Source organism: Lutra lutra, chromosome 10 (genome assembly GCF_902655055.1).
Source record: "Lutra lutra chromosome 10, mLutLut1.2, whole genome shotgun sequence".
Classification (NCBI taxonomy): Eukaryota; Metazoa; Chordata; class Mammalia; order Carnivora; family Mustelidae; genus Lutra; species Lutra lutra.
In genome coordinates, this window is record NC_062287.1 from 58991062 (window position 1) to 59014097 (window position 23036).

Sequence of the window (23036 nt, forward strand, 5' to 3'; positions counted from 1 at the left end):
GGATTTTTCATTTTGTCTTTTCTTTTCATGGTCTCCCTGACTCATATTTGACAATTTGTTAGAATTGAAAGAGCCTATTTACAAAAGCTTTCATTCTATTCTGATGATGCAATAACTTGCTATTTACCAAGTTCTAGAGTGTGGATTTTATGAGATAGGGACTGTATCTTGTGTACCATTAGCCTTGTCACAAATGCTTCAGCTGGCAGAATAGGACTATAGTGAAACTATGTCTACAAAATGGACAAATGAAGCCATAAATTGACTTTACAGTTTAAAAAGTCTTACATCATCTAAGGTATAGCAATTCAAGGGATGTCTGATATCATTTACATCAGTAGGAAGCCCTAAGTTAATGGTAATTCTAATAACTTATTAGTAATGATTATTATTTCCCCAAATAGACTATACATGACTACAGAACATGAATAAGCATAGAAAACAAAAAAGAAATTAAATGAAAAACATACTTCCCTCATTCTTAGAAGAGTTATTCAGGTCCCTTTTGTAAATGTATTAAAAGTTAATTATGTGTCTGTTGGCCATCTGGATGTCTTCTTTGCAGAAATGTCTGTTCATGTCCTCTGCCCATTTCTTGATTGGATTATTTGTTCTTTGGGTGTTGAGTTTGCTAAGTTCTTTATAGATTTTGGACACTAGCCCTTTATCTGATATGTCATTTGCAAATATCTTCTCCCATTCTGTCAGTTGTCTTTTGGTTTTGTTAACTGTTTCCTTTGCTGTGCAAAAGCTTTTGATCTTGATAAAATCCCAATAGTTCATTTTTGCCCTTGCTTCCCTTGCCTTTGATGATGTTCCTAGGAAGATGTTGCTGCGGCTGAGGTCGAAGAGGTTGCTGCCTGTGTTCTCCTCAAGGATTTTGATGGATTCCTTTCTCACATTGAGATCCTTCATCCATTTTGAGTCTATTTTCGTGTGTGGTGTAAGGAAATGATCCAATTTCATTTTTCTGCATGTGGCTGTCCAATTTTCCCAACACCACTTATTGAATAGGCTGTCTTTTTTCCATTGGACATTCTTTCCTGCTTTGTCGAAGATGAGTTGACCATAGAGTTGAGGGTCCATTTCTGGGCTCTCTATTCTGTTCCATTGATCTATGTGTCTGTTTTTGTGCCAGTACCATGCTGTCTTGATGATGACAGCTTTGTAATAGAGCTTGAAGTCCGGAATTGTGATGCCACCAAAAGTGCTCCATATCACTCGGCATCAGGGAAATACAAATCAAAACCACAATGAGATATCACCTCACACCAGTCAGAATGGCTAAAATTAACAAGTCAGGAAATGACAGATGCTGGCGAGGATGCGGAGAAAGGGGAACCCTCCTACACTGTTGGTGGGAATGCAAGCTGGTGCAACCACTCTGGAAAACAGCATGGAGGTTCCTCAAAATGTTGAAAATAGAACTACCCTATGACCCAGCAATTGCACTGCTGGGTATTTACCCTAAAGATACAAATGTAGTGATCCGAAGGGGCACGTGCACCCGAATGTTTATAGGAGCAATGTCTACAATAGCCAAACTATGGAAAGAACCTAGATGTCCATCAACAGACGAATGGATAAAGAAGATGTGGTATATATACACAATGGAATCCTATGCAGCCATCAAAAGAAATGAAATCGTGCCATTTGCGACGACGTGGATGGAACTAGAGGGTATCATGCTTAGCGAAATAAGTCAATCGGAGAAAGACAACTATCATATGATCTCCCTGATATGAGGGAGAGGAGATGCAACATGGGGGGTTAAGGGGGTAGGAGAAGAATAAATGTAACAAGATGGGATTGGGAGGGAGACAAACCATAAGTGACTCTTAATCTCACAAAACAAACTGAGGGTTGATGGGGGGAGGGGGGTTTGGGGGGGGGTGGGGGTATGGATATTGCGGAGGGTATGTGCTATGGTGAGTGCTATGAAGTGTGTAAACCTGGCGATTCACAGACCTGTACCCCTGGGGATAAAAATATATGTTTATAAAAAAATAAAATTTAAAATTCTGGAGAAAAAAAAAGTTAATTATGTAATAGCCAGTGATTTATGCTTCAAAATATGTAATATGTATCTAATGGAGGAAAGTGGACAAAGATTTATTGTGATGTTCAAGATATCATTATTCAGTGCAATGAAAATTTGGAAACTGCTTAGATAATTAAGGTATTGGTTAAATAAAATATAAACTATCATGCAGCAAGCTCAATACTGATACAGATATAAATGATACATTATTAAGGGAAAAGATAGATACCACTGTTTGTGTCTGTATTTCATCTGAATATACACACACGTACACACATGCCCATTCACACATATACATTGTGAAAGTATGAATAGACATGTTCCAAATGTCAGAGTGCTTCTTTTTTGATACTTGGAGATTGGCTTGTTAATATTTTCTTTTCTTTTTTTTTTTTAATTTTATTTTTTATAAACATATATTTTTATCCCCAGGGGTACAGGTCTGCGAATCGCCAGGTTTATACTCTTCATAGCACTCACCATAGCACATACCCTCCCCAATATCCATAACCCCACCCCCCCTCTCTCAACCCCCTCCCCCCATCAACCCTCAGTTTGTTTTGTGAGATTAAGAGTCACTTATGGTTTGTCTCCCTCCCAATCCCATCTTGTTTCATTTACTCTGAAATTGGATCATTTCCTTACACCACACATGAAAATAGACTCAAAATGGATGAAGGATCTCAATGTGAGAAAGGAATCCATCAAAATCCTTGAGGAGAACACAGGCAGCAACCTCTTCGACCTCAGCCGCAGCAACATCTTCCTAGGAACATCACCAAAGGCAAGGGAAGCAAGATACAACATGGGGAGTTAAGAGGGTAGGAGAAGAGTAAATGAAACAAGATGGGATTGGGAGGGAGACAAACCATAAGTGACTCTTAATCTCACAAAACAAACTAAGGGTTGATGGGGGGAGGGGGGTTGGGTGAGGGGGGGTGGGATCATGGACATTGGGGAGGGTATGTGCTATGATGAGTGCTATGAAGTGTGTAAACCAGGCGATTCACAGACCTGTACCCCTGGGGATAAAAATATATTATATGTTTATAAAAAATAAAATTAAAAAAAAAGTAGAGCTATCCTATGACTCTGCAATTGTACTAATGGATATTTACCCCCAAGATACAGATGTAGTGAAAAGAAGAGCCATCTGTACCCCAGTGTTCATAGCAGCAATGGCCACGATTGCCAAACTGTGGAAAGAGCCAAGATGCTCTTCAACAGACGAATGGATAAAGAAGATATGGCATATATATACAATGGAATATTATGCCTCCATCAGAAAGGATGAATGCCCAACTTTTGTACCAACATGGACGGGACTGTAAGAGATTATGCTGAGTGAAATAAGTCAAGCAGAGAAAGTCAATTATCATATGGTTTTACTTATTTGTGGAGCATAAGGAATAACATGGAGGACATTGGGAGAAGGCGAGGAGAAGTGAATTGGGGGAAATCAGAGGGGGAAATGAAACATGAGAGACTGTGGACTCTGAGAAACAAACTGAGTGTTTTGGAGGAGAGGAGGGTGGAGTGTTGGGTGAGCCTGGTGGTGGGTATTAAGGAGGGCACATATTTCATGGAGCACTGGGTGTGGTGCATAAACAATGAATCTTGGAACACTGAAAAAATAAAATTAAATTAAAAGAAAAAAAGAAAAAAATCACAATGAGAGATCACCCCATACCTGTTAGAATGGTTAAAATAAGAAAACAAGAAACAAGTGTTTCTTGTTGGAAAGAAAGGACCCCTCCACCCCGTGCTTCTTGTTGGCAGGAAAGGACCCCTCCACCCCGTGTTTCTTGTTGGAAAGAAAGGACCCTTCCACCCCATGCACTGTTTGTGAGAATATAAATTGGGAAACCGTATTTTCAAATTTTAAAAATGTAAATGTATTAGAAAATGTTTTCAGAAAAGCAACAATGTTGACTTATGCTTCAATAAGAAATTACATATCACTTTGCATGCAGTAGTTATACATACACTAATAAAATTCAAAGTATATTTCTTTCCCTTCTTTATAAAGTGATATAATTCACAGAAAAATACCTAAAGTCTACTTTTTTCTTTTTTAATCTTACAATACTTTTCATTCCTTTTTAGGTGTATTTTCCTCTGAATTCAGCATCATCAAATACAGAGCTCTATATATTTTCACAGCTTTTTCTTTAGTTTATAGACTTATGAAACAATGCTTGTTCAAAACTGTCTGAGCCAATGTTGAAAATAATAGTCTGGCTCATCTGATGAAGAATTTGAAAGATTGAGTGACTGAGTGTTCTGCCAAAACCACATGAGCACATTGAGGTTCTGTTTGAGAATGTTCCTAATTGATATTTCACTATAACTGATGTATTGTGGCTTAGATGTAAAATTTAAGATTTGTATCATTCAGGTTGATATTGTACCAAGCAGAGAACTACAATATATTATGTAACCTCCAACAAGATGCCCGAAATCTTCAGTTGCTTCTCAAGGATGTAGAAATGCATTTTTCTAGGGAAGGAGAAAGATTAAATTCCATACTGTGCAATGTCTTTTATGTTGTTTAGATTCAAAGGCTTGAGAATGCCTGTAAAATCTTCTGTGGCATAGATTCTGCCTCCCTGTTTAGCTGTACTTGCCACTTGCTCTCCCACTTGTTCTCCACATGAGCTGACCATATTATGAATCACTCCTGGTTTTCCTGTGCTCTCTTCTCCCATGTATCCAGACAGACCAGGTGAATGACCTGGATAAATACATGCTCTTTCTTCTGTGGTCTCATTGTAATTATGCCCTATTGTAATCAGTGATTTTGATGCCTCTTTCCTCACTGACTTGTGAGCCCTGGGGAAAGTGACTCTGTTGTAATTTCTGTATTATCAGTACAAAACCCTGGAATGTGATGAATACTTCAAGTGTTCTATGAAGGATTCAATGAAGCTTTTTTCCCACCATGGATGAAGAAGTCTCTTAAAAATGTACAAAATTGGGGAGCCTGGGTGGCTCAGGGGGTTGAGCCTTTGCCTTCGGCCCAGGTCATGATCTCAGGGTCCTGGGATCAAGCCCCATGTTGGGCTCTCTGCTCAGCAGGGAGCCTGCTTCCGCCTCTCTCTTTGCCTGCCTCTCTGCCTACTTGTGATCTCTCTCTCTGTCAAATAAATAAATAAAATCTTTAAAAAAATAAAAAAAAATGTAAAATTCACCCAACAGATGTTGGAGGAAGACACATTCATCTGCTGGGTGTGGAGGTAAGGTAGGGAGAGAAATGAGCTTGTACATATAGCTGGTGTTTTGTTTTGGAATTTTTACTCACAAACTTACCTCTAGCAAAATTTTACCATAATATAAGGTCAAGGTATTATAATACTAGTCCTTACATGGAGATGAGAAAAGTAGGTGTCGTAAAGTAGAAAGGCAGGGAAGTCATGAGGTAGAATGAACCCTTGGGAAACTTTATACTCTAGGAGCCAAAGAAAGTCCACAAGGGGTTTTCTAATTAGGAGATTTCAAACAGCCTGAGTCATGGATCCTTATATATGCTATCTATCCCTGAGGAGAAAGCCTCCACAGCTCCTCAAGCCCTTTTCTTGCAAACAGGGTGGGAAAGAACAAGCTCCATATGTTGTAAGTAAAACTGCTGCATTCAGGGAAGACATCAAACGTTACACACACTGGTTTCCTTCAGAATGAGGAAGATCTAATTAATTGCAAAAAACTCTCCTGGGTGTCTCAGGAAAACTATAAAAAGATTTTTCGTGAAATCTGTATTCAGGTAAATTATGTTCTAACTGATGGGGTTTAGTTGACCTGTGGACCACATATCCTGATGCTTGGAGCAGGTTGTTGGCATGTTCTTGCTGTTGTGAGTTTTCTGGTTAGTTGTGCTACATTTCAAAATCATTGTCTAAGTACAGCTGTCACAGCTGCTACCACTCACCACCCCATTCCCATTTACCAACCTTATTCCCATTTACCATTGTTAAATGCTTCCCATACTAGATAGCAGGTGAAATGCTTCACAAATGCTATCTCACTTAATCCTTGCAGTTAATGCTGTTGGTGAACTTAATTTTACAGAAGCAGAACCCAATATGAAATGCTTCTTTGGAGAACCTCAGCTGGCTGGTAGCAGAGCCAACATTTGAAACTAGACCTACCTTACCCTGCAACCATATTATTGACTTTATCTAATCAGAGGAGAGAGTTAACTCAAGACAGTCCTGCACAAGACCTGCAGAATGCTCTTACAATGGGACTGGAATATTGTTTTTATATAAGAGAGAATTACTATCAAGAAATGAGGGAGGCACATAGAAGGTTACCCTAAAATAGTAGCACAAGTATTTCATTAAAAAAAAAACCAACACACACACACACACAACTTCATTTTATAGAACTAAAAGAGCTCCCTGAGATTCTTCTAATAGTTACCTGAATAATTTGAGGCCACACAGCATGAATTAAATGCACAAAGCTATAATGTGTTGAGATCCTGATTTATTTCCAGAATCCCTCACCACTTTACAACTTTTAGATTTAATTAAAAAAAAATACCTGTTGATTTCCCACACTGCAAATACAGGGGATGGTAACAGGAATATAATGATGAAAGCAATGGTCTACCTCCCAGTAGCTGATTTCAGTTGGAGAGGCACATTTTCAAACAACTTATGATCATGCAATGGAATTAACACTATTCTAGATGTATAAATAAAAAAAGAATGTTACTCCAGAGGAATAAGTAATTCATTCTGCCTTGAGGTAGACAAAGTGATGCCACAAAATGCATCCTAAAGATAATATACTAATGTTGAATTTATGAATGGATCCATGGAACAAACAATAAGTCTAAAGAATTTAGGCTCAGTCAAAGAAGAGTGGGAGATTTATGAATTAAACATAAATTTATGTTTAATAAATGTATTAAATTTAATAAAGCAAGTTGTCTTCACAGTGTGAAAGAACTTGCTATATTTAGTATAGCCAGTAAATACGTGAAAGAACTTGCTGTGAAAGAACTTGCTTGTGAAGGTTCTTACTATAAGAACTGTGAAAGAACTTGCTGTATTTAGTAGTTTGGTGAGGTAGGAAAGGTCCAGGCTGATCATATCAAAAGGTCCCTGAGGTAGAGAAGAGATTGGACAGCAGGAAAAGTAGATTTTGGTTAGATTGAGAAGATCGTTGACTTTTGTGATAAAGGGGGAAAGAGTTTTGACTTCATGCTGAAGACAATGAAGAGCTCTGTAGGAAGATGTATTTTTGAGAGATCATGCTGGCGTCGGTATGGAGAAAGTGTGTAAACAACTCAAAACTCAAGGAGGGGAAATTACCTACGAGAAAATTGCTGTAGTTCCTGCAAAAACTAATGAAACTGTTATTACAATAGAGGTGATAGAAGTGGGAGGGTAAGGATGGGTCAGTCAAAGGACATATTAGAAGTCAAACTCATAAAGTTTGTAGGTTGGCTCGCCTAGATATTTGTGGTAGGCAGTGTTCTAAAAGGGCCCTCACAATTGCTGTCCTCTATGATTACAGCAGTATGAAACCCACCCCTTGAGTGTGAGTGGGCCTATGAATGTGATGGGATATGTTGCATTGTATGTATGGCAAAGAGAATTTGCAGATGTCATTAGGGTTTGTGATGACTTGACTTAGAGTTAATCAAAAGGGAGATTATTCTGGTGGGCCTGGCCCTATCATGTGAGCATTTAAAAGGGATGAGAAGCAGCAGAGAGATTCCTCTGATGGATTGGAAGATGCCACCTGTCATGTTGTGAGAGGTCCACATGGCTGGGTAGAGGGCAGTCTCTAGGAGATGAGAGCAACCTCTAGTCCACAGCCAGCCAGAGACAGGAGACCTCAAATCTATGCCACAGGGAATACCATGCTGCTAATAGCCTGGATGGGTCTGGAAGAGATCCTGACCTCTGGATGAGCACAGAGTCCTGGCTGAAAGAGACCCTGAGCAGAGACCCTGCTGATGCTGTGTTCAGATGTCTGACTTGCTGAATTTTGAGGTAATGAATGTCTGTCAAATCATGACTTTGTGCTAGGATTTTTATGCAGCAATAGAATGCAACAGAGTATGCTTCAGTCCAAGAAAAAGCAAATTTTAGTGATGGGTGTGAAGCATTTAAGAGAGAAATGAGGCTAGACAAATGTTCAATAAGTTGTTGGTAAAGGGAAAGAGATACATGCAACAGGAAGGAGGCAGTGTTATGGTTAGGTTGAGAAAGAAGTTAAAATATTTATAGACTCTGGCACCTAGGTGGCTCAGTGGGTTAAAGCCTCTGCCTTCGGCTCAGGTCATGATCCCAGGGTTCTGGGATTGAGCCCCTCATCGGGCCCTCTGCTCAGCAGGGAGCCTGCTTCCTCCTTTCTCTCTCTGCCTGCCTCTCTGCCTACTTGTGATCTGTCAAATAAATAAAATCTTAAAAAAATATTTATAGACTGTGGTAATGGTACAAATGAAAACATTCAAATTTTAATAAAGAAGGAAAATTGGTAGGGTTATTTGACAGTGCAGAAATGTACCTATATATTTTTTTATTTTGTTTGGTGTTTAGAAAACATCCAAATCCCTTACAGTTTGATGGTGATAAAATAATTCCATACTTGGATTCTTGTTTTTCTAAGTATTTTATCCTTCCTTAAGTATCTTTGAGGGCAGGTGCCATGTTTATTTTGGTTCTGTATCCCTCTATTGGCTTACAACATGCATTCAGTAATTTAATGTTAAACTATACAAATATCCATGAGGCACCTGGGTGACTCAGTGGGTTAAAGCCTCTGCCTTTGGCTCAGGTTATGATCCCAGAGTCCTGGGATCAAGCAGGGCTCTCTGCTCAGTGGGGAGCCTGCTTCCTCCAATCTCTCTCTCTCTGCCTGCCTGTCTGCCTACTTGTGATCTCTGTCTGTCAAATAAATAAATAAAAATCTTTAAACTATACAAATATCCAGAATTTATTTAGAGGCTACATAGTAGGTAAAATTTCTTTGGAAGTGAGCAAGAGTTCTGAATCAGGTAAGAATGAAGAAGAAAATCTTAGCTGTGGAGGAAGAAGGGACCATATGAAGAAGTTATTAACCAGTAGTCGTTGCTGAAGTCAGACTTAGATAATATTTTCATCTTTTGTCTCAGCTCAGACAGTAAGACCTGTGACTAAGGGGGAATGGCATGCAAATAGATGTGGGAGAGGAAACAAAAGAAATTATTATACAATATTTTAAATTTAATTTTTAAAAATATAATAGCTAGTACTTGGTGACTTTTATATCACACTGAAATACCCCCAGAGATTTTCATATACATTAACTAATTTAATCATTATAAAAATTCTATGGGATATATCTGTCATTATTACTTTAGAGATGGAGAAGTTCAGGGCACAGATGATTTAGGAACTTATCATGTGAGTAACTTAATATTTATATATATGTATATATATATTATATATATATAATATATATATTCATTCTGAATGCATCAGCATGTAGAATATGCAGTCCTAGAAGGGATTTGGGATGCCAAATAAAAATCTAGAACATCAAAGTATCCATAATACTTACTTTTGAGACCCTTTATCCTTCAATAGTTCTGTTTGTAATGGTCTTGATGGCTTATCTTAATTATGTGATATGAAAGCTAATTAGATACAGTTCAAGTTATGATACTACAAATAAATTGTATGTCCATATAGGATGCTATCACAACTACTAACAGATAGTAGGGGCTCAACAAATATAGGCTATTATGACTGGAGATAATCAACATGCTTCAAAAACATATCCAAGAGATGAAAAGAACATTCTTTTTGGGCTCTCAGAAGCCAATTTACTTTATTTACTATATCAGAATCCCTGCATGTACAGTTTGTTGTTCATCTAAGATTTCATACAACCCAGTATACACATTGCATAAAGTATTTATTGACCACATACCTTGTAAAGTCAGGAAGGGATGGGTGCAATCTGCTTGACGGATGATGAATTTAAGTAAGAAGGTCATTGCTAGATTTGTTTATAGACAAATTCTGTATCCTCACGTAATTGTTCATTTCCTGTTTCCTGCTTCTTTATTAGATGTGGTTTTAGTTTTTTTCCTTTACTTTTTAAACAATCTTCATAATCTCTTTCTATAATGCAGATATTGTCTTTTATAAATGTTTACTAGGTGAAATAATTACTTTTAAGTCAAATTCATTATAAAGAAATACAGTTTATCATTGCAGGATATTCAGCTTAAGATTCTGCAGTTTGAGTTCAACATGTCAATTTTACAGAATACCACATCCTCTTCCATCATTTTCTTGTTAACTGGTGTACCTGGACTGGAAGCCTTCCATACCTGGATCTCTATTACCTTCTGCTTTCTCTACATAACTGCTGTCTCAGGAAACAGCCTGATCCTCTTTGCCATTGTCACCCAGCCCAGTCTCCATGAACCCATATTATTTCCTCTCTATGCTGTCCACTACTGACCTTGGCCTGTCCATATCCACCCTGGTCACCATGTTGGGTATATTCTGGTTCGATGCCAGGGAGATCAGCCTTAATGCCTGCTTATCACAGATGTTCTTCATTCAACTTTTCACTGTTATGGAATCCTCAGTGCTGTTGGCCATGGTCTTTGATTGTTTTGTGGCCATCTCTAGTCCTCTTAGATATGCCTCTTTCTTAACTGACCTTAAAATAGTACAGATTGGAGTAGCAATCATCAACAAGGGACACTAATACAGACTCCTATGGTGTTGCTTCTTAAACGATTGTCCTTCTGCTGCAGCCACGTGCTCCACCACTCCTGCTGCTTCCACCCTGACATGATGAAGCTCTCGTGCACAGACACCAGGATCAATAGTGCAGTTGGGTTGACAGTCCTGATCACCACTGCTGGAGTGGACTCTATCTTCATTATTTTTTTTTATTTTTTAATCATTAAGACTGTCCTCAGTATTGCATCCCCAGAAGAGAGAAAGAAAGCCTTTAGCACATGTGTTTCACATATTGGGGCTGTTGCTGTATTCTATATTCCATTGATTAGTCTGTCCTTTGTACACAGATTTGGGAAACAGGCTCCACCTTATGTACATACTCTGATTGCCAATGCCTACCTGCTAATCCCCCCTCTGCTAAACCCCATCATCTACAGCGTGAAGATCAAATAGATATTCAGGGCTGTGCTAAAAGTTCTCCAGCCCAGTGCAACAAAGGAATAGATGGGTTTTTCACTTTTTTCTATTTCTTGTTATTGTATAGGTGAGTAAAATGCCATTCATAGAAGTTAATGTGCTGAGACTTATGTTTGGGATAAAAGCTTCTCAAAAGATCACTTTAGCTTTAAGTAAGAAGACCATGAACTAAAAGAAAAATTTAGGCTACATTTATCTATTATTATTTCCTCAGACAATCACAGTGATATTAACATTTATTCATTTGAGATAAAAGATCTTCAATTACTTAGATAACCAAAGTGACCCAGTTTGGATTTCAAATGAGGTGTTATTTTGTTTGCTTGTTTTAAAAAAGAAGACAGGAATAAAAAGTGTGTTGACAATAGCCCATTACTGAATTTTATCATCTAAATCTGGCACATGAAATTGGCATTACTCATGGTTATGGAATTATTCCAAATATTTTTACTTTTTCTCTGCCTCAGACCTCCATAACTTTTTATATAATAGCTAGTGTTATCTTCAACACATGTTTTACTGCTTTGTCAGTAAACTGAACTTTTTTGGTCAAGTGTTCTTACTTTCTCCCAACTCTTCAGGGAAGATTTATATTTATAGCATAAGCAGCCTATGAAAAATAACTCTTTTTTTAATTTAAATTCAGTTAGCAAACATATAGTACATCATTGATTGCATATGTAGAGTTCAGTAATTCATCAGTTATGCATAACATCCAATGCTCATCACACCATGTGCCTCCTTAATGCCCATCACCCAGTTACCTGACTCCCCACCTACCTCCCCTCCAGCAACCATCAGTTTTTTCCCCATAGTTAAGGGTCTCTCATGGATGGTCTCCTGCTCTGATGACTTACCATTCCATTTTCCCTCCCTTCCCCTATGATCCTATGTGCTGGCTTATAGTCCTCATATGAGTGAAACCATATGATAATTGTCTTTCTCTGAGTGAGTTATTTTGCTCAGCATAATACCATTCAGTTCCATCCATGTCGATGTAAATGGTAAGATTTCATCTTTCTGATGGCTGAGTAATATTCAATTGTATATATAAGCCACATCTTCTTTATCCATTCATCTGTCAGTGGACATCTTGGCTCATTCCATAGTTCGGCTATTGTGGACATTGCTGCTATAAACATTGGGGTGCAGGTGCTCCTTCAGATCACTACATTTGTATCTTTGGGGTAAATACCTAGCAGTGCAGTTGATGGGCCATAGGGTAGTTCTATTTTTAACTTCCTGAGGAAACTCCATACTGTTTTCCAGAGTGGCTATACCAGCTTCTGTTCCCAAAACAGTGTAAGAGGGTTCCCCTTTCTCTGCATCCTCATCTCACTTGTTAATTTTAGACATTCTGACTGGTGTGAAGTGCTATCTCATTGTGGTTTTGATTTGTATTTCCCTGATGCCAAGAAATACTGAGCATTTTTTCATGTTTCATTGGCCATTTGTATGTCTTCTTTGGAGAAATGTCTGTTCATGTCTTCTGTCCATTTCTTGACAGGATTGTTTGTGTTTTGGGTGTTGAGTTTGAGAAGTTCTTTATAGATCTTGGACGCTAGCCCTTTATTTGATATGTCATTTGCAAATATCTTCTCCCATTCCATAGGTTGCCTTTTAGTTTTATTGACTGTTTCCTTTGCTGTTAAAAGCTTTTTAACTTGATGAAGTCCCAATAGTTCATTTTTATCCTTGTTTTCCTTGCCTTTTTCTTGATTAAAATTGTCCACAGTACGGGGATAGAGGGAACATACTTCAGTAACCAAAAAGCCATCCATGAAAAGCCCACAGAGAATATCATTCTCAATGGCGAAAAACTGAGAGCTTTTCCCCTAAGGTCAGGAACAAAACAGGGATGCCCACTCTCACCACTACAACATAGTAGTAGAAGTCCTCGGCTCAGCAATTAGACAACAAAAAGAAATAAAAGACATTAAAATTTGCAAAGAAGAAGTCAAACTCTCATTCTCATTCCAAAAGACTCCATCCCAAAATTACTAGAACTTATACAGCCATTCAGCAATGCGGCAGGATATAAAATCAATGCACAGAAATCAGTTGCATTCTATACACTAACAATGAAACAGAAGAAAGAGAAATTAAGGGATCAATCCCATTTACAGTTGTACCAAAAAACATAAAATACCTAGGAATAAACCAATCCAATGAGGTAAAGGACCTATACCTTAAAAATTATAGAACACTTATGAAAGAAATTGAGACACATAGAGATGGAAAAACATTCCATGCTCATGGATTGGAAGAATGAATATCGTTAAAATGGCTACACTACCCAAAGTAATCTACGCATTCATTTCAATCTCTATCAAAATACTACCAGCATTTTTCATGAGCTGGAACAAGGAATCCTGAAATTTATATGGCACCAGAAAAGAGCCCGAATAGCCAAAGGAATATTGAAAAAGAAAACCAAAACTGGGGCATCACAGTGCCAGACTTCAACCTCTATTACAAAGCTGTAATCATCAAGACAGTATGGTACTGTCACAAAAACAGACATATAGATAAATGGAACAGAATAGAGAACCCATAAATGGACCTTCAACTCTATAGTCAACTACTCTTTTTTTTTTTTTAAGATTTCATTTATTTGACAGACAGAGTTTGTAAGTAGACAGAAAGGCAGGCAGAGAGAGAGAGGAAGGGAAGCAGGCTCCCCATTGAGCAGGGAGCCCAATGCGGGGCTTGATCCCAGGACCCTGAGATCATGACCTGAGCCAAAGGCAAAGGCTTTAACCCCCTGAGCCACCCAGGTGCCCCTATAGTCAACTAATTTTTAACAAAGCAGGAAAGAATATCCAATGGAAAAAAGGACATTCTCTTCAATGGTGTTGGGAAAATTGGATAGCTGCATGTAGATGAATGAAACTAGATCATTTTCTTATACCACACATGAAGATAAACTCAAAAATAGATGAAAGACCTAAATGTGAGATAGGAGTCCATCAAAATCTTAGAGAAGAACACAGGCATCAACCTCTTCGACCTCAGCTGCAGCAACTTCTTGCTAGACACACCTCCAAAGAAAAATAACCCTTATTAATTCAGCACAATCTGTATGATTTTTTCAGAAGTACTAATGTCATGTTTCATGATTAATAAGTGTTTTTGGTTTTGACAGATATAATCTCATGAGTACCAGGAACCAAAGGCAGAGAGATTTTAATCTGGTTTTATTTGTGATGTTTTATTGGACTTTCTCTTCAAGGAATGTTGAAGTGGGTGTGTTAATATGCTCTAGATAGGAAGACAGAAATCATACCAGTGGTTAACATTGGTAGTGTTTAATCCAAGGAACTTGATAAACAAGTTTAGGTGGACTGAGGGCACAAAGAGACTACAGAAATAGCAGAGGTAATAACTGCAGGATGTCACTTCCCCCTGTATGTCTGTGGGAACAAAGAGGGGAGTTTGAAGTTATGAAAACCTAGAAGCTTGGTGGAAGGTCTTCCTAGAACTGACACTCAGACCCATAATGAGAAGGTGCTATCCTGCTGGTTGTAGGATATCAGGAGCTGAGAGGATGGATCACATAGGATCCAAGACCCAAACTGCTGTGAAGGGGCACTGTCTAGCTGGAGCTCATACCTTAGGAGAACAGGAGGATCTCTCATGGACCTGAGAGTCAGATTCTTGAAAAGCATCCAGCTGGTGTCTGGTTCTGTGTCTTCCAAGGGAGCATGATGAAATGAGGGAAAATATAAAACTAGAAAATGGATCCAGTAATTTTGGCATTGTTGCATGGCATTGACAGGAATAGCAAGCAAACATGCTGGGATACTCATCCTTCCAGTAGCTTCCAGTTTCCTTTTAGCATATTCTAATGAACAGAAAGTAGTAGGGAACCACCTGGCAAATGATAGTCATGCTTCCTGATTCCCAGTTTTCTTATCAAAGCAGAGTAGATAATAGTTATTTTAGAGCCGAGATACAGTATTTTCATAGGTAGCATGGTGTAATATACATGTAACATGTATATGTAATATACATGTAATACAGTTAAGTTTGAGAGAGTCATGACAGGGGCTGTCTTAGTTGCTCTAATCTGGACTGCTGATCATAATAAAAGTATCTAGTAATTATAGGCAAGTGCTTCCGTAGTTCACCACGTATTTCTGCATATAATCTTCTGGAATGTACCTAGTTGACAATTTCCAGGAAACATTGGACTTGAACTATTTGTTATACCAAATGTTCCTACCTGACAAATGTGAAACATTTTTTTCCAATAGAGTCAGAATACATCTTCTTAACACATAGGGAACATTTTCTGGGCTCAATCATGTGAGGTTACAAAATGAGTCTTAAGAAAATTACCTGTCAGCTTTGTTAGTGATTCTGAGGCAACTCAGATCTTTTGCCCAGATGCTACTGCTGACATATTTTGTTTCCTTTTGGGGAGGGGAATTACTCTTAAGATTGTATGACTTTTCTCTCTCCCTCTCGCTTTTATTTTTCAATGTTTGTGTTTTTGCCTTTTTAAATTTTTTAATTAGCCTCCACATCCAACATGGGGCTAGAATTTACAACCATGAGACCAAGAGTGGTATGCTCTACCAACTGAGCTATCCAAGGGCCCCAAGATTGTTTCCCTTCTCTTGATCCTGCAGAGACAGGTTGGGTGCTGCCAGTCTCTCATCACTTTCTCTAGAATGGTGCTTCTAGTTCAACTCATGTGCTTTCTCCCAATCCTGCAAAGTCCATCCAGCATTCTTCGTGTGCTCACTGGCTATCTGCAAAAAGCTTGCACAGCCTATCCATGGGGGTGCATATAGGGAGCTAGTCATAGAGGATGTATAGTGAGGGGTATGCAGTACTGAGAGTGCCCATGGGTCAGATAAGGGGTCTGAGGTGAGGCATCCCCATTAACTTGCGGGAAGTTTTACCAATGGAATCCACAAAGTGGTTAATAGTATCTGTATTTGCATCCCTTCTATGAGTTCCAAACCCCAGCTGCAATGCTCCCAGGCTCTCCCTGTCCCTAAGTCATGCAGACCACCTCACTATTCTGGGTGGGTTGAGAGAGACATAGGCCTCTTTGGGAACATCCTACACAGATGGGAAAGCTAGGTGCTCCCTCACTATCCTCTTACTTTCCTCTGTGGAAGAGGTGATCTCTCTTGGCACTGAGTTGTGCCATCATGGGGGTAGTGTAATGCAGGTAAGGTGAAACTGTTCTTATCCTTTCCGGTGCATCTATTTCCAGATTTTTTGTGCCAGTGGTGTAGTGGAACTTCTTCATTGGACTCCTGGACTCCCACAAAGTTACTCTTGTCTGTGGGTGACTATCAAAATCAGTGTTCGTTGGAGGGAAGGTGGTAGGATCCACTATCTTGGATAGATCCACTATCTCCACTATCCACTATTGACATTTATAGTCTTGACTCAGAGCTATATTATCTTTCCAGACCTCTTTCATAATAGTTTGAAGAGGCCAATAGGGCAGCCCACAGAGCATCACAATATCCATTAAATTGATGCAGTGATGAAACCAAACTAATCAAGTGGGATGGACATGATGTACACTCCAGAGGATGGCTGGCAAACCTACAAAGAGGCAGAATCCTGCCACATTGGTTACAGCTATTAGTGGACCAGGGTTCTGGAACATGCTAGGACATCTCTGTCACCACAAACAGGAAGTTACTGTGTCTTGCTTCCAAGCATGAGAAGGATGCATAATGCTTACCAGGCCACTTTGCATTCTGAGGCATGCACACTGACTGTGCTTCTCTCCCCATCTCTTTCTGTACATAATTAGGTGTGGCCTAGCTGATGCTGAGCTCTTCTTGACCACCAAGAGATTTCTCAGACATTTCTATGTATTTTCTTTTAAAGGGTTAGCTTATTTGTGTATATTCCTTCTGAATGGAGATGAAATCTCTAAGTATTCATGGGCCTAAGGACTATGGCTGGTGAAGAAATGAGGCTGTGGTCTGACCTTCTCCTAACATGTGGAGACGGTTGTCAGCAACTTTGCTTTCCCGTCCCCTCCCACCACATTCATGTTTCTGGGGCATAAGGGAAGGTACTGTAAGATATGCTCATGTATAGCCTGATATGGGGACACTTCCAAAAATATTCTGGATTTAATATTCTGTTACTTAATCTACTGTGTGTTGTGTGTTAGCACAGGTGTGAGTGTGTGCAGGTGTGGGTGCACATACATAGGACTACTTTCTGTCAATTCATAGCCACCTGAAATGTTGTCTTTAGAGATATTTCGCTATGTAGTCTTCCATATATTGAATATATTCTGTCCATATTTTCATGGCTATTGTTTACATACTATAGACTTACCCTATCCAGTATCAAGAGGAAGGGATGACATATGGAAAGGGAGGGACAATACATGACTACCTCTTCATCTGGGCACATGGATTCTCTATTTCTCCTGGATGTTGCCAGAGCGTTAAAGTATAGACCTGCCTTGGTAGCAGAACTATTCATATTTATTATTTCTACCCTTAAGCAAATTACACTGTGGCCCAAAATATGCCACAAAGAAGGCCTGGTTATGGCCAGTAGGACAGAAGCAAAATGAGCATTTCAATAGAACTTGGGAACATCGCTTAAATATGTAAATATGTAAACATTTAATGATTTTTAATATATTCACGGAGTTTTGCAATTATCATTACAGTAAATTTTAGATCATTTTTATAGTCTACAAATGGAACATCCTACTTGCAGTCTTCTCTATATACTTTCCATCCCACTCAGCCCAATGCAACCACTCATCCACTTCTGTCTCTGTAGATTTGAGATCTTTTATAGAAATTGAATCATATATTATTTAGTCTTTTGTTATTGGCTGTTTACAATTAGCATAATGTTTTTAAGATTCATCCATTTTGTCTTTTTAAAAAAATTTAAATTCGATTTAGTTAACATGTAGTGTATTATTAGTTTCAGGGGTGGAATTAAGTGATTCATTGGTTGTAGATAACACCCAGTGCTCATTACATCAAGAGCTCTCCTTAATGCCTACCACCCAATTACCACACCTCCCCACCCACCTCCCCTCCAGCAACCTCCAGTTTGTTCCCTATAGTTGAGAGTCTCTTATGGTTTCCCTCCCTCTCTGTTTTTATCTTTTATTTTGCCTTCCCTTATGTTCATCTGTTTTGTTTCTTAAATTGCACATATGAATGAAATCTTATGGCATTTGTTTTTCTCTGACTGACTTATTTTGCTTAGTGTTATACCCTCTAGTTCCATCCACATAGTTGCAAATGGCCAGATTTCATTCTTTCTGATGGCTGAGTAATATTCCATTGTGTATATATTTGGACTTCTTCCATATTTTGGCTGTTGTGGACATTGCTGCTATAAACATTGGGATGCATGTGTCCCTTTGAATTACTATTTTTGTAACCTTTGGATAAATATATGATAGTGCAATTGTTGGGTGGCTCTATTTTTAAATTTTTGAGGACCCTACCTACTGTCTTCCAGAGCTGACTCCTGTGCATTGATTTTATATCCTGTGACTTTGCTGAATCCTGCATCAGTTCTAGCAATTTTTTGGTGGAATGTTTCTATAGGTTTTCTACATGGAGTATCATGTCATCAGTGAAGAGAGAGTTTGACTTCTTTGCTGATTTGGATAACTTTTATTTCTTTTTATCGTCTGATTGCTGAGGCTAGGGATTTCTAGTACTATGCTGAACAGCAGTGGTGAGAGTGGACATGCCTGCTGTGTTTCTGACCTTAGGGGAAAAACTCAATTTTTCCCCATTGAAGATGATATTTTCTGTGGATCTCCTGTATATGGCTTTTATGATGTTGGGGTATTCTCCTTATATTCCTCAATGGTGGAAGGCTTTTAATCAAGAAAGGAAGCTGTATTTTGTAAAATGCTTTTTCTACATATATTGAGGATTATATGGTTATTGTGCTGTGTTTTATTGATGTGGTGTAACACATTGTTTGATTTTATGTATTTTTTTTAGATTTTATTTATTTATTTGACAGAGAGAGAGAAAGAGAGCGAGCAGGTGAGCAGGAACAGGAGGAGGTTTGGAGGGGGAGGGAGAACCAGACTCCCCACTGAGCAGAGAGCCCAATGTGGGGATCGGTCCCAGGACCCTGAGATCATGACCTGAGCCAAAGGCAGACACTTAACCACCTGAGCCAGCCAGGTGCCCCTGATTTTATGTATTTTGAATCATGCCTACATCCCAGGAATAAATCCCACTTGGTCAAGGTGAATAATCCTTTTTTTAAAAATTTTTATTTTTTATAAACATATAATATATTTTTATCCCCAGGGGTACAGGTCTGTGAATCACCAGGTTTACACACTTCACATCACTCACCATAGTACATACCCTCCCCAATGTCCATAACCCCACCCCCCTTCTCCCAACCCCCCTCCCCCTAGCAACCCTCAGTTTGTTTTGTGAGATTAAGAGTCACTTATGGTTTGTCTCCCTCCCAATCCCATCTTGTTTCATTTATTCTTCTCCTACCCCCTCAACCCCCCATGTTGCATTTCCACTTCCTCATATCAGAGAGATCATATGATAGTTGTCTTTCTCCAACTGACTTAATTTGGTAAGCATGATGCCCTCTAGTTCCATCCACATCGTCGCAAATGGCAAGATTTCATTTCTTTTGATGGCTGCATAGTATTCCATTGTGTATATATACCACATCTTCTTTATCCATTCATCTCCTTTTAATGTATTGTTGGATCCTCTTAGCTAGTATCTTGGTGAGACGTTTTGCATCCATATTCATCAGGCATTTTGGTCTGTAATTCTCCTTTTTGGGGAGGTCTCTGAATGGTTTTGGGATCAAGGTAATGCTGGCCTTATAAAAGGAGTTTGGAAGTTTTCCTTCCATTTCTATTTTTTGGAACATTTTCAGAAGAATAGGTATTAACTCTTTTTAAATATTTGGCAGATTTCCCCTGGGAAGCTGTCTGGCCCTGGACTCTTGTTTTTTGGGAGATTTTTGATGACTGCTTCAATTTCCTTGCTGGTTATGAATCTGTTCAGGTTTTCTATTTCTTCCTGTTTCAGTTTTGGTAGTTTCTATGTTTCTAGGAATGCATCCATTTCTTTGAGATTGTCTAATTTATTGACATATATTTGCTCATGTTATTCTCTTATAATATATTTCTGCAGTGTTAGCTCCTGTTTCATTCATAATTTTATTTGGGTCCTTTCTCTTTTCTTTTTGGTAAGTTTGGCTTAGAGTTTATCAATCTTATTAATTCTTTCAAAGAACCAGCTCCAAAGTTCATTGATCTGTTCTCTTGGTTTTTTTTTTTTTTTTTTTTTTTTATTCCTGTATCATTGCTTTAAGCTCTAATTTTTATTATTTCTCTTCTCCAACTGGGTTTAGCTTTATTTGCTATTCTTTCCCCAGCTCCTTTAGGTGTAAGTTTAGGTTATGTGTTTGAGGCTTTCCTTCTTTCTACAGAAAGGCCTTTATTGCTTTATGCAATTACCTCTTAAGACTGTCTTTGGCACATCCCAAAGGTTCTGTACTGTTGTGTTTTCATATTCATTTGCTTCCATATATTTTTTAACTCTTTAATTTCCTGATTGATCCATTCATTCTTTCATAGGATATTCTTTAGCCTACATGTATTCATGATCTCTCCAAATTTTTTCTTGAGGTTGACTTCAAGTTTCATAGCATTGTGGTCTGAAAATATGCATGGTATGATCTCAGTCTTTTTATTCTGATTGAGACCTGATTTGTGACCCAGTATGTGATCTATTCTGCAGAATGTTCCTTATGCACTTGTAAAGAATGTGTATTCTACTGCTTTAGAATGAGATGCTTTGAATATATCTGTACAGTCCATGTGCTCCAGTGCGTCATTCAAAGCACTTGTTACCTTGTTGATGTTCTGCTTGGATGATCTGTCTGTTTCTGTAAGTGGGATGTTAAATCCTCTACTATTATGTTATTATTATCAATGAGTCTCCTTAATTTTGTTATTAAGTGGTTTATATATTTGGCTGTTCCCAAGTTAAGGCTATAAATATTTACAATTGCTAGATCTTGTTGGATAACCCCCTTTTTATGATATAGTGTCCTTCTTCAGCTCTTATTACAGTCTTTGGTTTAAAATCTAGTTGTCTGATAAGGATGGCTACTCCAGCTTTTTTTTTTTTTTTTTAAGGTCCATAAGCATGATAAGTGGTTGTCCACCCCCTACTTTCAATCTGATTTGTCTTTGGGTCTAAAATAACCCTCTTGTAGACATCATATCTATGGGTCTTTTTTAAAAATCCATTCTGATACCCTCTATCTTTTGATTAGAACATTGAGTCTACTTACATTCAGAGTAATTATTGAAAGATATGAATTTTGTGCCATTGTATTACCCATAAAGTCACTGTTCCTCTCTGATCTTTGTTAGTTTTGGGCTCTCTCTCCATTCAAAGGATTCCTTTCTTGCAGGGCTGGTTTAGTGTTCATGAATTTCTTTAGTTTTGTTTGTTCTGGAAACTCTTCATTTCTTCTATTCTTTGTAATTTGCAGTCTTCACTACAATATGTTGAAGTGTTGACCTATTTTTGTTGATTTTGAAGTGGGTTCTTTGTGCCTCCTAGACTTTTAAAAAATGTATATGTTTTTTAATACTCTAATTAATTTCCAGTAGTCTAATCATTATTATTATTATTTCTTTTGCTTGATTTAAGACCAGTTTGCTTTTTTCCCCCAGTATTTAAATTGGATGCTTAGGTAATTTATTTGAGATATTTTCTTTTTCAATATAGGCATTATGGCTATAAATTTTCCTCTAAGCATTCTTTAGCTTCACCTCATAATTTTGGTATATTGTGTCTTTATTTTCATTCATCTTAACGTATTTACTAATTCCTTCTGTGATTTCTTTTTTTTTTTAAGATTTTATTTACTTGACAGAGAGAGACACAGTGAGAGAGGGAACACAAGCTGGGGGGATGGGGGTGGAAGAAGCAGGCTTCCTGCCAAGCAGGGAGCTCGATGTGAGGCTTAATCCCAGGACTCTGGGGTCATGACCTGAGCCGAAGGCAGTCACTTAATGACTGAGGCACCCATGCACCCCACTTTTGTGATTTCTTTTTTGACCCATTGATTAGGAGTATATTGTTTAATTTGCTAATATTTGTGAACTTCCAAATTTTTATTATTGATTTATAATATAATTCCCTTAGAACCCACTTCTCTTGGAGTTAATCCCCTGATTTACCTGCATAGAATGGTGGGATAGCATATGCCTTTTCAGCTTGCCTCTATTATCTTGAGTCTGGTTCCTTATGATAGAGGTAAGGAAAGGCTGATTGAAGCCCCAGTATTCTCTGACTGCCATGCCTGGAATAGAGCTTCTGCCATATGAGTAATGCTGGGTGCATGAAAACAGCCACTGACCTCTTGATTGTACTCACCTGGAATTTAGCTTCCACAACATGAGCTGAAGTGGGAAGAATGAAGAATATGGTCATTTACCCTTTCTGGAAGATATCATAGCCTTATGCTAAGAGCTGGTGGGGGATGAGGGTGGAGAGGGGACTAGGGAACAAAGCCCTGTGTTCTTGGCTACACCTATCTGGAGTGGAGCTGTCAATAAACTGCACCGTGGAGGAAGGGAAGGGTGAATGTTTGCTCTGATTCAAGTACCACAGACTCCCATTATTCTTTTTTTTTTTAATTAAAATTAATTTTTTTAAAGTAGGCTCCACACCCAGCATGAGTTCAGACCTGAGCTGAGGTCAAGAGTTGGACACTAAATTAAACCAGCCAGGTGGCCCAGACTCCTACTATTCTTACAGTTATTTAATAGATTT

At 38.4% G+C, this 23036-nt stretch overlaps 1 pseudogene; it reads left to right on the plus strand.

The window, feature by feature from the left end:
• Positions 1-10281: 10281 nt before the first annotated feature.
• Positions 10282-11244, plus strand: LOC125079721 (olfactory receptor 51F2-like; annotated as a pseudogene).
• Positions 11245-23036: the final 11792 nt, after the last annotated feature.